Source organism: Eriocheir sinensis, chromosome 44 (assembly GCF_024679095.1).
Source record: "Eriocheir sinensis breed Jianghai 21 chromosome 44, ASM2467909v1, whole genome shotgun sequence".
In the NCBI taxonomy this organism is placed as follows: Eukaryota; Metazoa; Arthropoda; class Malacostraca; order Decapoda; family Varunidae; genus Eriocheir; species Eriocheir sinensis.
The window spans coordinates 8,140,148-8,154,123 of NC_066552.1; the positions used below are offsets into that span (position 1 = coordinate 8,140,148).

The following is a 13,976-nucleotide window of genomic DNA, read 5'->3' on the forward strand; positions in this document are numbered from 1 at the left end:
CCCGCCGAGCCTTCAACTGTTGCCATTGATTTCCGGGGATTGCCAAACCTGCCGCCAGGGGGACACGCGAGCGCCATATCGATTCCGACGTCCACCCAGTGTCCCGCCGCAGTCCATACTCAGTTTCACACGCCACCCTCACACCCGCAGCCACTCACACGCCTCACACGCCCTCCCACAATCACGATAGCTAGCCACGACGCACGCCAACACACGCCAGGAAACCGGAGCGTCGCAGGGAGTCCACCCTTACCCCGAAGCTGAGGTCAGAGCCACCGCAAGGATCCGAACGCGAGTAGGAGTTGTGGTGGTCGGGTCTTGGCACAGTGAGACGCTCTTCGGAGGCAACAGGAACGGTGAGTATCAGACGTGGCCTCCGGTTCCTAATCCTTAACCTACCTTAAGAATACGAGACAGGGCGCGCGGGGGGGCTAAGACGACGATGGGAAGCTCCTGCGGGGTTGCGGGGGGCGTGAACAGGTCTAATGAGGTGTGGAAGGGGAGGAATCGGGGTTGTAAGGTGATTGCCGGTGAGCGCTGGGTGTGTGCGGGGGTGGGCGTGTGTGCCGCGAAGGGGGAAAAAAGAAAAAAAAGATCTCGAGTGTAGACGTGGAATGAAGAGAAGGAACGAGGGGAATGGGGGGGAATGAGGAGGCTTCTTGACATGTGTGTTTGTCGTGCGGTATGAGGTGTTATGTTTGTTAGTTTGTATAAGGTTTAGTGTTCTTTTGTGTCTTATTAGGAGGGGTTCTTAAGGGTTGCGTGTGTGTGTGTGTGTGTGTGTGTGTGTGTGTGTGTGTGTGTGTGTGTGTGTGTGTGTGTGTGTCTGTGTGTGTGTGTGTGTGTGTGTGTACAATAGTAATCCCCTTGACCCCCTCGTCCATTTCCTCCCCTTCGTGTGTGTGTATGTGTGTATGTACGTGCGTGTGTAGCTTTGTGTGTAATAGGGAGGGCGTGTCTGCTTACCCAGTGACCCAGTGTGTGTGTGTGTGTGTGTGTGTGTTCTTCCCTACAGCTACTCGTTTGTTTATCTGGCTATCTTTTACGGCGTCCTTCCATAACTCTGTGAATACATGTTCGTGTTTGCTCTGGGGACCATTATGTCAATTGAAGCGTGTGTCATTACGAAGAGGTAAGGCTGCCTGTGTGTGTGTGTGTGTGTGTGTGTATACTGAGAGAGAGAGAGAGAGAGAGAGAGAGAGAGAGAGAGAGAGAGAGAGAGAGAGAGAGAGAGAGAGAGAGAGAGAGAGAGAGAGAGAGAGAAAGGGAATATCCAGCGTCACCAATGTTCAAACGTGAAATATTGCAAGTATTGGTGTTCTCCTTTTTACAATGGAACCCATATTGACGAAGAGAGAGAGAGAGAGAGAGAGAGAGAGAGAGAGAGAGAGAGAGAGAGAGAGAGAGAGAGAGAGAGAGAGAGAGAGTATTTTTTTGCTATTCTATATCACAAAGGGTCTGGGTCGTTCTTTGTTTTTTTCAGCATCGTTAATCATTCTTCCTCTTGATTTTTTTTTCCTTGCATATATTTGTCCTGTGTATTTTCTTTCACTATACTTGGCGTGCCGTACCGAGTCGAGGTATCATAAAACTTATATAATCCGCTAGACATCGTTACGAGTTTTGGTGTAACTTTTTACCGTTTCGTAACAACATTAGCTCCCCACCTGATGACGTCACACTATAAAACGTGGCCTGCTGTAGTAGTAGCAGTAGTAGTAGTAGTAGAAGTAGTAGTAGTTGTTGTAGTAGGATGAGGGAAATGACGAGTAAGAGGAGGAGCAGGTGGAGAGGAAGAGGAGGAGGAGGAGGAGGAGGAGGAGGAGCAATAGTAATAACCTTAGTATGAGTATTGGAATAGATTGGTATTAGTATTACTAGATGAATAGTAGAAGCAGCACAAGTAGTATTAATGGTAGGAGGACGATGAGTAATAGTAATAGTAATTGTATTGGTATTGGTATATGTAATAGTAGAACAGCAGCGGTAACACAAGTAGTATTAGTCGGATCAACACTAATGGTAACTGAAGACTTGCGTGTACGAGTATTACCATTAGTCAAACTTTAGTATAACATTTTGCCATCAACCGAACTACGTAGCAATTCAATTCGTGACGAGGGTGACAATGGGTGGCGATGTAACGTCACGAGCCTGTGTAAGAGGAACCGGTGAGGAATATTAACCTTTAGCCTCCCACTTAGTCTTCCTCTAATAGACTTAATTACTAAATCGATGTTCCAAATAAGGGCTGTGGTTTGGAGGATGAGGACGGTGAAGAAGGGGATGAACGATGAGGTTGGGAAGATGGTGGGAAAGGGCTTAGAAATGGAAGGGAAAGTGTGTGGGAGGGAAGATTAAGGGGAGAGTGAAAGAGGGAGGGGAGTAGAGAGGAGGGGGAGAGTAATAATGGGATTTAGAGGGATGAAGGGGAAGCATAATGGTGGAAATGAGTTATGGAAGAGAGAGAGAGAGAGAGAGAGAGAGAGAGAGAGAGAGAGAGAGAGAGAGAGAGAGAGAGAGAGAGAGAGAGAGAGAGAGAGAGAGACGGCCAGCCAATAAGCCAGAGGATGAAAAGTTTTTAGCCACTTTGCCGGACAGGAGACGTACCAGGCTGTCAGACGAGGCAAAGGACAAACAGGCAGAGAAAGAGACAGGCTGACAGACAGACACGCAAACGACGCAAATATGAGGGAAAACACATAAAACAAAACAAGGGGAGTAACTGGACGAATTGTTATATATTTTTTTCCACCCAGCCATAAAGGGCAGCTCATAAATCCTTTTGTTTTTATACATGTGTTTCGTGAAGGATTATTAAACTCCCTTTTTTCACTCCACTGTGTTTTTATTGCTGTCTCGTTAGCCGTCGCTTTTTCCTCCCTTCCGTCCGTCCTTCCTTTCCCTTTCTCTTTTCCTTTCCTTTTTCTCTTACTTATTTTCCTTTCTCTCTTCCTTTCCCTTTCTCTCTTCCTTTCCTTTTCTCTCTTCCTTTCCCTTTTCTCCTAAGCTTCCCCACGCCGGGTCACGGGAAACGCGCTTTTACACGTCAGATTGATCGGCTGTCGTTTGTTTGTCACATAAATCTGATGTTTTCATGAAATTCGTTGATGTTTATATATTGTACTTTTATAAAGGCTGATGATTTTTCATTGATATACAATTTTCTCACTGATTACTTTTATTTCATTTGGACTACTGTTGTCTGCCCACCTATCTACGTTAACGCTTGCAATCAATAATACCTTTGATAAAATAAAAATAAAAATGCAATAGATTTTTCACAATTAAAACATTCATTTTTCAAACAAACATTTTGCACTCATTCTCTCATTTTTTTTTTTTTACAGTGAGAGGCAATCAAAGGGCAAAATAAGGACCAAACAAAAAATAAAGCTCGCTACTAAAAAGCCCACTAAACGAAACAAAAAAAGACCGATACAACTGCGAGCAAAACATTATTATTTTTCCCATCATTTGGTCTTTCAGTTTATTTTCACATTCCCTGATAAACAACAAGTACAGTTCAAAGACAAACTTTTGAAACTTCGTCTGGTCCTATTACTTGGCAGTTTTTAATTCTCCCAATTTTTATTAGCGTCTTCCTGTTTAGTGAGAAAGAAAAAGCTTAAACTCCTCTAATTAAAGCCATAATGACCCTATTTTTTAACCATTAGAATGAGAGAGAGAGAGAGAGAGAGAGAGAGAGAGAGAGAGAGAGAGAGAGAGAGAGAGAGAGAGAGAGAGAGAGAGAGAGAGAGAGAGATTGTTGGCACTACCAGTAAACAAACTCGTATTGATCCCAAGTGAGATCTAAAGGAAGCCAGTCAGCTCCCTACAGACTTGTCCCTCCTCGGCTCATCTTTTCGCGGCTTTAAAATCATTGCTATTACCATTATTATTATTATTATTATTATTATTATTATTATTATTATTATTATCGATTTTTTTATATTGCTAGTCGTTTGCTGCTATGCCTTTGTTTTTGTTTTCTTTTATGTTCCTATTGTCATGTTTTATTGGTGTCATATATGTTTTTATCTCCTTTCTCTCCTTATTTTTTCTTATTTGTTTTTAATCTTCCTAATACTTTCTTTCTTCATTCTTTTCCATTTTTAACCTCATTTTTCATTTTCCTTTTGTTCTTTTTTTTTCTCTTTTCCTTCCTTCCTTCTTTCCTCCTCCTCCTTCTATTCCTTTTTATCAATAGCGTATAGTCTTTCTTGCACTGTATCAAAGACCTTGTGATGTGTGTCCTGACCTACCCTAATGTAGCTTGATTTAACTCAAGGAAAGAAAAGTTTGATAAATCTGACACGATAACCTGTAAATAGATGCAAAGGGGTCATGGTGGACAAAATATAAAGTAAAAAAATAAAATAAAAATAAAAATACGAATACGAATAAGAAGAATACGAAATAGAAGAATAAGAAATAAAATACGACAAAGAATTTGGAATAAGGATAAAAACATGAATAAGAAAAGAAAAATAAGAACGGACTTAATAACTATAACTTTTTCGTCTTTAATTAAACGAGTGATTATATGCACATGTTTTAGTCTCGCTTTAACGGGAAAAGAGAAAAAAAAAAGCGGTAATTGGTTTAATTTTATCTCCTTGATCGTCCCTCGTTTCGAAGAATGATTTTGCTCGTTTGTCAAAATTTCCCGATCCATAATCCTGTTCTTGTCGCGTCGCCTTTCATGTTCTGGCCTTTTCCCTCATTACTAAGATTATCATACGACCAGACGTGTGTGTGTGTGTGTGTGTGTGTGTGTGTGTGTGTGTGTGTGTGTGTGTGTGTGTGTGTAGGGTTGTTTTTCTTTATGGCTGGTCAACAGCAGGACGGAAATACCATTACGATAGAGGAGGAGGAGGAGGAGGAGGAGGAGGAGGATGTGGAGGAGAGGGAAAACGAGGAGGCAAATCAGAGAGACGTAGAGGGTAAGGAGGAAAAGGAGAAAGAAGAAAACGAGGAGGAGGAAAAAAGGGAAAAAGAGGACGAGAGAGGAAAAGGAAAATAAGAAAGAGGAAAATGAAGAAAAGGAGGAAGAGGAGGAAAAGAAGAAAGAGGAGGAAGAGGAAGAGAATGTGGAAGAGGAAGAGGAGGAAAAGAAGGGGAATGAGGAGGAAGAGGAGGAAATAGAGGGAGGAGCTGATAGTACTTTGTCACACATGGATATGGATTTATTCTCCTTTGTCTTAGTTTTCTCTTGCTTTCTCTTGTTCTGTTTGTAAATGGTTCTTTATTTTAATCAAGTCGCACAAAATCTCTTCTTTTTTTCTCTTGCTCGTTTTTATTAATTTTATTTTATTTTACTTATTTATATATTTCATTTCAGTTTTTCTCATTCACATTTTATTCTTTTTCTTCCTGATTTGTCCTTTGTAGCTCCCTGTCAAGCAACTAATCCTCCTCCTCCTCCTTCTCTTCTCTTATTTTTTTCCTCCTCCTTCACCATCTCCTTCACAATCTCCTATTTCATTCTTTTCTTTCTTTCTCTCAACTTTAAGTCATTCTGCTTCCCCTTCCTCCTTCTCGTCTCTTCCTTCTTTTACCTTTGCATTCTCCCTCTTTCCTTGTTCTCTCTCCACTTCAAATCCTTCTCCTACTGTCCCTACTTTTTTTTCCTGCTCCTTTTTCTTCTTTTCACCTGTTCCTCTCCCTTCTATTTTCCCCTGCTCTTTTCCCGTTTCCTTCTGCTCCTCTCCCTTCTTTCTTCTCCTACTCTCCCTACTTTTTTCCCCCTGTTCCTCTCCCTTCTCCTCTTTCTTGCCTTCTAACCACGAAAAGAAAAGAAGGAACAAACTTTTCAGATAGACTTCAACTTTGGGGATGGGAGATTAACGTGAAGGGATGCCTTTTAGACCCTTTGTGACCTGACCTAGGCTAATCATGTTATTTTGTGTGTGACCCCTGACCTCGTTTCCTCCCTCCCCTTGTTTGATCTCTTATCTCCCTCCCATTCTGGTTATTGGATATTCTACACCGAGCATACAACTTTCAAGGCACTATTTTTTTTCTTTTTCTCTCTTTTTTCCTGTCTGTATGTTTGTCTGTTTGTCTGTCTGTATCTCTTTCTCTCTCAAACATGGCCTCGCTGCTGGTCAAGTGAACTCTTCCCGGTATATTTTTAACCTGACCTGACCTCTGACCTATCTTCCGCCCCTCCTTGCCTCCTCCCAGCCACAAGTGCCTTCCTATTTTTTTTTTTTTTTTTTTTAGCACTAATCTTCACACTTAAAGCTGGGGTAATGATGTACCTAGATTTGCTGGCAGAGATTTTGTGCATTTTATCGGGGCTGACATTTCTATCTTAATATGCTGTGTGTGTGTGCTGTGAAAAATAGATAAATAAATAAATACAGAAATCTGCTGTGTGCTGTGTGATTTTAGGTTTTCGCTTTTATCGATTTTTTTCCGTTTTTGTGATTTCGTTTTTTATTCTTCTCTCAGTCATGGCAATATATCTTTTTTCTTCTCTTCTTCATCTCGTGTTTAATTTGAGGTTTTCGTTTTTACTTACTTTTCCTATTTTACGGTTTCCTTTTATTCTTTTTCTTTTTCAGTATAGGTAATATCGTCTTCTCATCTTCATGTAACTTGAGACTCTTATCTTTGAAGTCTCCTTCTCGTGGTGCTAGTTTTTTTTTATTCAGTCTCTCCAGTGCGTATGAAATATATCTAAAGCAATTCGTTCCTCATTCCTGTGATTGCTGTAGACTGTGTAAGCCAGCCTGACACGTACATATATTATTTAGATCAGAATATCAATTACTGTTGGACTGAGGAAACGTAGAGTATGGCGAACGCTTTGTGATACCGCAATGAAAAAAAAAGTAAAGATAAAGTTTGGGGCATACGCTTTAGCTGTGGCCTCGGTGCTCATCTGTTTAATCCAGAGAATAAAAACACAAAAATATGATAGTAAAAATACGCTTTCTTTTTTCGTACTTGACCACTCGTGTTCTTTTCTGTGTGTGTGTGTGTGTGTGTGTGTGTGTGTGTGTGTGTGTGTGTGTGTGTGTGTGTGTGTGCGATAGTAAGAAGAAAAAAGGAGGAGCAGGAAGAAAGAAGAAACCAAAATTCGCAATTCATCATTTCTTTCACCTTTCCTCCATCACTACCATCATCTCCATCATCCCTCCCCACCCCCACCTCCACTACCACCACCACCACCAATCAAGGCTCTGCAGCTTGGCGTGGGCGGGAAGGCAAAAAACTAAGGAAGGAGTGAGTGAGGGAGGAGGAATGGATGAGAGTGAAGAAGGGAGAGGTGGATGAGGGGAAGATGGGGGAAAATAGAGGCAGGGGAGCATGTTTCTTTTTTTTATTTAGTAAAGGAAGCATCTCAAGGGCAAAACAAAGAGAAAAAAATCGGTAATACTCTTTATCTCCGTCTCTTTAGAACATAAGAACATAGGAGTCTGCAAGAGGCCGGTAGGCCTGTACGAGGCAGCTCCTCTGAACCTAAGCTCCCGTGTAGCTCCCGTGTATCTAACCCCACCTAATATCGCTGTCCATGAATTTATCTAATCTATTTTTGAATGTGACAATTGTATTGGCACTCACCACATGACTGCTAAGCCTATTCCACTCATCCACCACCCTGTTTGTAAACCAATTTTTGCCTATGTCCCTGTTGAATCTGAATTTATCCAGTTTAAACCCATTACTTCGTGTCCTACCCGGTTCTCTTACCAACAAAACCTTATGAATGTCTCCCTTATTAAAGCCCTTCATCCATTTATAAACCTCGATCATGTTTCCACGCACCCTTCGCCTTTCTAGAGAATGCAGGTTTAACTGTTTGAGTCTTTCCTCGTATGGCAAGTTTCTCAACCCCTGAATCATCTTAGTCATCCTCCTCTGCACCGATTCTATCATTTTGATATCCATTCTATAGTAAGGTGACCATAACTGAACCGCATAGTCAATATGAGGTCTAACTAATGCTAAATATAGTTTGAGGAAGACTTCGGCGCTTCTGTTGCTTACGCTCCTTGAAATAAATCCCAGTACCCTATTTGCTCGATTTCTAGCTTGAATGCATTGTGCCCTTGGACGGAGATCAGAGCTCACTAAGACCCCTAAATCCCTATCGCACCCAGACCTGCTTATGAGAGTGTCATTTAAGCAATAGTTGTGAGAGGGGTTGTTCCTACCTACACTCAGAATACTGCACTTCCCAACAATGAACTCCATTTGCCATTTATCCGCCCAGTCATACAATCTGTTTAGTTCACCCTGGAGAATACTAGCGTCCTGATCTGACTCAATTACTCTACCGATCTTGGTATCATCTGCAAACTTACTGACATCACTACTAATTCCTGTATCTAAGTCATTGATATAAATAATAAACAAAAGTGGACCTAATATCGAACCTTGTTTGACCCCACTCGTAACACATCCCCAGTCAGATCTTTTACCACTGATTTGCACTCTTTGCTTCCTATTGCTAAGCCACGCCTTGACCCAGTTCAAAACTTTACCCTCTACTCCGTGAGCCTGTAATTTAAGCAACAGTCGTTTCATTCGCTCTTTCATAATTCTTGCAAACTCCTTTTTTTTTTTCATTGTTTTGGAGCATTCTCTCTCTCTCTCTCTCTCTCTCTCTCTCTCTCTCTCTCTCTCTCTCTCTCTCTCTCTTTCAGCTTAATATCTCCCTAATTACTACTAGCTTAATCTTTTCCTCATAATCCTTGAAAAGCTTATATTTATGTCCCTTACTTAGTCTAATTTTATCTCCATCATCAGTCACTTCCTCCCCTTTCCTCCCTCTCTCCAGTGGTGGATAAAGAGGGGGAGGAAGGGGGGTGGAACTTGGCCACTTCCCCCAGTCCCCCTTTATCTCGCTTGCTACTCCGTGTTCATTTCCGTTCTCTGTTAAAATGGGGATATATAATTTTTTTCTTGTCATTTATATATCATGAGACTTGTGAGAAATAACCCTCCTCCCACCGCTGCCGTTTTTTCCCCTTTCTGCTGCCCCCATCACCTCCATTTCCATTTTTTATATACATGGGACTCGTGAGAATTCCTTCACCCCTCTCCCCACTGCCATTCTCTCCCCTTTCTTCTCCTCCATCCCCTCCATTACTTTCCCTCCTTTTCCCTTTCCTCCCATCTGCAAGGCTAGACTCCACCTCATCTCATTTTTTCTCCTCTCCCATATTAACTTCCACTCTTCATTTTCTCCTTTTTTTTTTCTCTCGGTCCGTCTTTCATCCCACGTAACCTGAGCCTCATCTGGTTCGCGGGAGAAAAGTAACATTTCTCATTATCTTTTATGCCTACTTTACAATTTTTTTCATACATCCATACATCGCCTGACTGCTCTCTCTCTCTCTCTCTCTCTCTCTCTCTCTCTCTTTTACGACATAATGATATAGGAATTAATCTTTTACCTTCCACTATCTTTCTCTATCTTTTCTTCCCTTCAACTCGTCCCTTTTGATTTCTTCTTTATCCTCTGCATTACAGAAGAAAGGAATATAGGAAGAAGAAGAAGATGAAAGGGGACAGAAGGAGACCCAAACGGAAGGTGGGAAAGAGAGAATGCGGAATGATGGAAGGAAGGACGGAAGGAAGGAAGGAGGGATGGAAGGAAAGAAGAAAGAAAGGAAGGAAGGAAGGAAGGAAGGAAGATTGGAAGGCAAGCAAGGAGGCATTCAAGCAGGCTGGCAGGCAAAAAGGAGGGAAGGAAGGACATAAGAATAAGAGGGAGGAAGGAAGGAAGTAAAAAAGAGGAGGAAAGGAAGGAGGGAAGTAAGGAAGGGAAGGAGAACATAAACAAAATATTTTCTACGTTTTTCCTATCTTTAGGATTATGAAGCTTTAATGAAAAATGAAAAATAAGGAAAAGTTTGGAAATGTCGTGATACTCTTTCAAGGAAACTTTGGAGACTATCTTGGAAGTTTGCTCAGGTGAATGTCAAATGATTACCTGTTTATGGACGTATGACTGACACACACGCACACACACACACGCTCAGGGCTCTATTGAATTTCGTGTGTATGTTGTTCTCTCTTTTAATAAATAAACATACATCGATAGGAAATAAAAAAAAAGGCCGTTCGCTTTTGGCAAACATGTGTTCAATCAAAACTTTGGCTTCCGATGTTTCGCTTTTGTTTCCGCTCAGGTGAACAATAATTAAAGTAAAAGGAGGGAGAAAGGGAGGAAACGTACTGAAAGGAAACTGAGGTAAATGAAACTGGATGAATGTGGAGGAAGTAATGATGAGGAAAGGGTAATGAAACGGGAAATGGTGAAGAGGAAAATGAAAAAAAGAAAGAAAATAGGGTGTTAGAGAAGAAAATTTAAAGAATATAAAATAAAATGATAAACAATTTCGAGGGGGAAATGCAGCCATATGAACTGCAGAGAGAGAGAGAGAGAGAGAGAGAGAGAGAGAGAGAGAGAGAGAGAGAGAGAGAGAGAGAGAGAGAGAGAGAGAGAGGAGAGGAGAGGAGAGGAGAGGAGAGCGAGAATGAGAGTGAGAGCTAGAGAGAGAGAGAAATTGGGACTAGACACTTCGATCGACTCTACCCGTGCGAATCTCTCTCTCTCTCTCTCTCTCTCTCTCCCAGACTGCAAGCTTCAAGGAGCATCAAATCAACTTCTTCCTTTGAGTGGCGCCAAAGGGGAATCGAAGCTCCTTTCAAGGACTCGACTCGGAAGACGCGGATAAACGCCAACGGACAGGGGCAAAGACACGGACAAACAGACAGACAGACCGACGGACAAAAGATGGACTGATAAAATATGAAAAAATCAAACCCATACAGAATAACGTTTAAACAGATGGATAGATAGATAGGCACACACACGTAAAGGCAAAATAACAGACACGTTAGAGAGAGAGAGAGAGAGAGAGAGAGAGAGAGAGAGAGAGAGAGAGAGAGAGAGAGAGAGAGAGAGAGAGAGAGAGAGAGAGAGAGAGAGGGAGACAGGAACAGCAAACAGGAAGACAGACAGGCAGGTTAGTCGACAAAACAGACGGACTGGAAATAAAAGGGAGACAGGAACAGCAAACAGGCAAGTCAACAAAACAGACGGACCGGAAATAAAGGGGAGACAGGAACAGCAAACAGGCAGACAGACAGGCAGGCTACTCAACAAAACAGACGGACTGGAAATAAAGGGGAGACAGGAACAGCAAACAGGAAACAGACAGGCAGGCTACTCAACAAAACAGACGGACTGGAAATCAAGGGGAGACAGGAACAGCAAACAGGTAGACAGACAGGCAGGCTAGTCGACTAAATAGGAAGACTGGAAATAAAGGGGAGACAGGAACAGCAAACAGGAAGACAGACAGGCAGGTTAGTCGACAAAACAGACGGACTGGAAATAAAGGGGAGACAGGAACAGCAAACAGGCAGACAGACAGGCAGGCTACTCAACAAAACAGACGGACTGGAAATAAAGGGGAGACAGGAACAGCAAACAGGCAGACAGACAGGCAGGCTACTCAACAAAACAGACGGACTGGAAATAAAGGGGAGACAGGAACAGCAAACAGGCAGACAGACAGGCAGGCTAGTCAACAAAACAGACGGACTGGAAATAAAGGGGAGACAGGAACAGCAAACAAATAGACAGACAGGCAGGCAAGTCAACAAAACAGAATGGAATAAAAGGGAGACAAGAGCCAATGGGGAAACAAACAAAAATAGACGAATAAAACACAATCCAGTAATCATGCAAATATATAGAAAAAAACATCCCTTCTAGCAACGAACAAACAAAGGCACAAGCAAAACACGCAAAGACAAAGCGGCCAACTTCAGCCCCTGTCCGTAATCTCATTTCAAGGTTTGGAGCACAATTTTACCCATCAACAACAACAAACAACAACAACAAAAACAAGAGCAATTTGCGAGTAGGACTTTGTGAGATAATTGATACGAGATAGCTACACATTAGGGGGGAGAGAGAGAGAGAGAGAGAGAGAGAGAGAGAGAGAGAGAGAGAGAGAGAGAGAGAGAGAGAGAGAGAGAGAGAGAGAGAGAGAGAGAGAGAGAGAGAGAGAGAGAGAGAGAGAGAGAGAGAGAATGTATATTGCGCTTTATTGGGTTGCGAGCGAATCTTTACTCAGCGATGCGCAACTCTTACTTGTATTTTCCCTTTGATGAGAATATTCTGCTCCCAGTCGAATTCCCACTCAAAACCTATATTGGAGATAACCTATAACACACACACACACACACACACACACACACACACACACACACACACACACACACATTCCTCCAGAAATTCAATCAGACATTCGGACAGACAGGCAATCAAACCTTTCCTCCTCTTCCTTCTCCACTTCCTCCTCCTCCTCCTCCTCCTTTTCTTTTTCTTCGTCATCTCTCTCTCTCTCTCTCTCTCTCTCTCTCTCTCTTCCATTTCTCACTCTTTCTTTGTTTGATTCTGCTTCATTCCCATCCTCGTTCTCTTTACTTTTCCTCCCTCCACATCTTCCTACCTCCCACTTCTCTCCTCCCTCACTTTAACATGTTGGAACAAGCAAATGAAGTCGAGAAACCATTGTGTTACGAGGGAGGTGCAGGAAAGGGGGCGGAGGGGAAGACAGGCTGAAATGGAGACGAGGAAATGGGAAGGAGGTGAAGGCAGGGCGGCCGAAGACTGAAAAGGTAAAGAGAGGGTGACGGGGTGACGGGGTGAGGTGACAGGTAATAAGTTGAAAGGGACAGGATGAAAGGAGGCCTAGATGGAAGAGAGATAAGGTGAGGACTGGGAGAAAAAAGGGGTGAAAGAAGATAAGGAGCGGTGACAGAGTGGAGGTGAATGAAAGTGAAAAAAACAGGTTGGAGAAAGGGAAGACACAGTGAAAAGATGAAATAGGCGATGACAGGAAGAAAAGGGGTGGAAAAGATAAGGAACAGTGACAGAGTGGAGGTGAATGAAAGGGAAAAATCAATTTGGAGGGAGGTAGGACACGGAGAAAAGATGACAAAGGGAAAAAGGACGACTGGATGATAAGGAAGGTAAGGGGATGACAGGAAGAAAAAGGTGAATATAAATAAAGAAAGGGTGACAGAGTGGGGGTGGATAAAAGGGAAAAAAACATATGGGAGGGAGGCAGGACACTGTAAAACAATGGAAATGGGAAAACTAATGATTGGATGATAAGGAAGATTAGGCGATGACAAGAGGGAAATGGTGGAAGCAAATAAAGAAAGGGTGATAGAGAGGGGATGGATAACAGGAAAAAATAAGTGGGATGGAGGCAGGACACGACGAAACAAAAGAGAACAAAAGGGCAAAGGAAAGAAAAGGATGACTGGGTGAAATACTGGCGAATTGCACCTAACCTGCTGTATTGTTGTATTAGAAAAGGACTGAGGGGGATGTACGTGTGTGTGTGTGTGTGTGTGTGTGTGTGTGTGTGTGTTTGCTGACGTCAGTGTCGATAAGGGAACGGTTCATTCATTACCATCTTTTACCATCACAAGAGAGAGAGAGAGAGAGAGAGAGAGAGAGAGAGAGAGAGAGAGAGAGAGAGAGAGAGAGAGAGAGAGAGAGAGAGAGAGAGAGAATAAGTGCACCTGAGTATCCCGGATGGACAGGTAAGCACGACCTAATCCTCTGCAACACCTGCGTCACGAAATTACCTGACAAAAAAAAAAAAAAAGAATCATTCCTCTCGGGCGTACAAAGAAGGTAAAAGAGAAAGGAAGAAAAACAGAAATTCGCTAAACAGAGCACGTGAGAAAACAACACGATATAAAAAAAAAAGAAAAAAAAATCTGAGTCACGCTGCATATAAAAAAAAAGAGGATTTCGTGCGTATAAATATTCGTGGCTGAAAAAAAAATCATGCGTCAAAAATATCGTCTTCTAAAATTCGTGCGTCTAAAATTCATACGTCAAAATATCGTGCGTCTGAAATTCATGTGTCAATAATATCGTAGGTCCAAAAATCGTACTTCTTCAATAGCGTACGACCTTT

At 42.3% G+C, this 13,976-nt stretch overlaps 1 protein-coding gene across 6 annotated transcripts in view; it reads left to right on the top strand.

Annotated features, from left to right (window-relative positions):
* The window catches only part of LOC126980401 (synapsin-like), an 81,727-nt gene continuing 67,751 nt past the window's right edge, over nucleotides 1-13,976 (top strand). For 2 of the 6 annotated variants that reach the window (XM_050830308.1, XM_050830309.1), the window contains exon 1: nucleotides 3-356. The gene's annotated coding sequence lies outside the window, so the exon portion shown is untranslated. Of the gene's footprint in view, nucleotides 357-13,976 lie in introns of all 6 variants that reach the window. The other 4 variants (XM_050830307.1, XM_050830305.1, XM_050830310.1 and 1 more) reach the window with 4 other exon arrangements.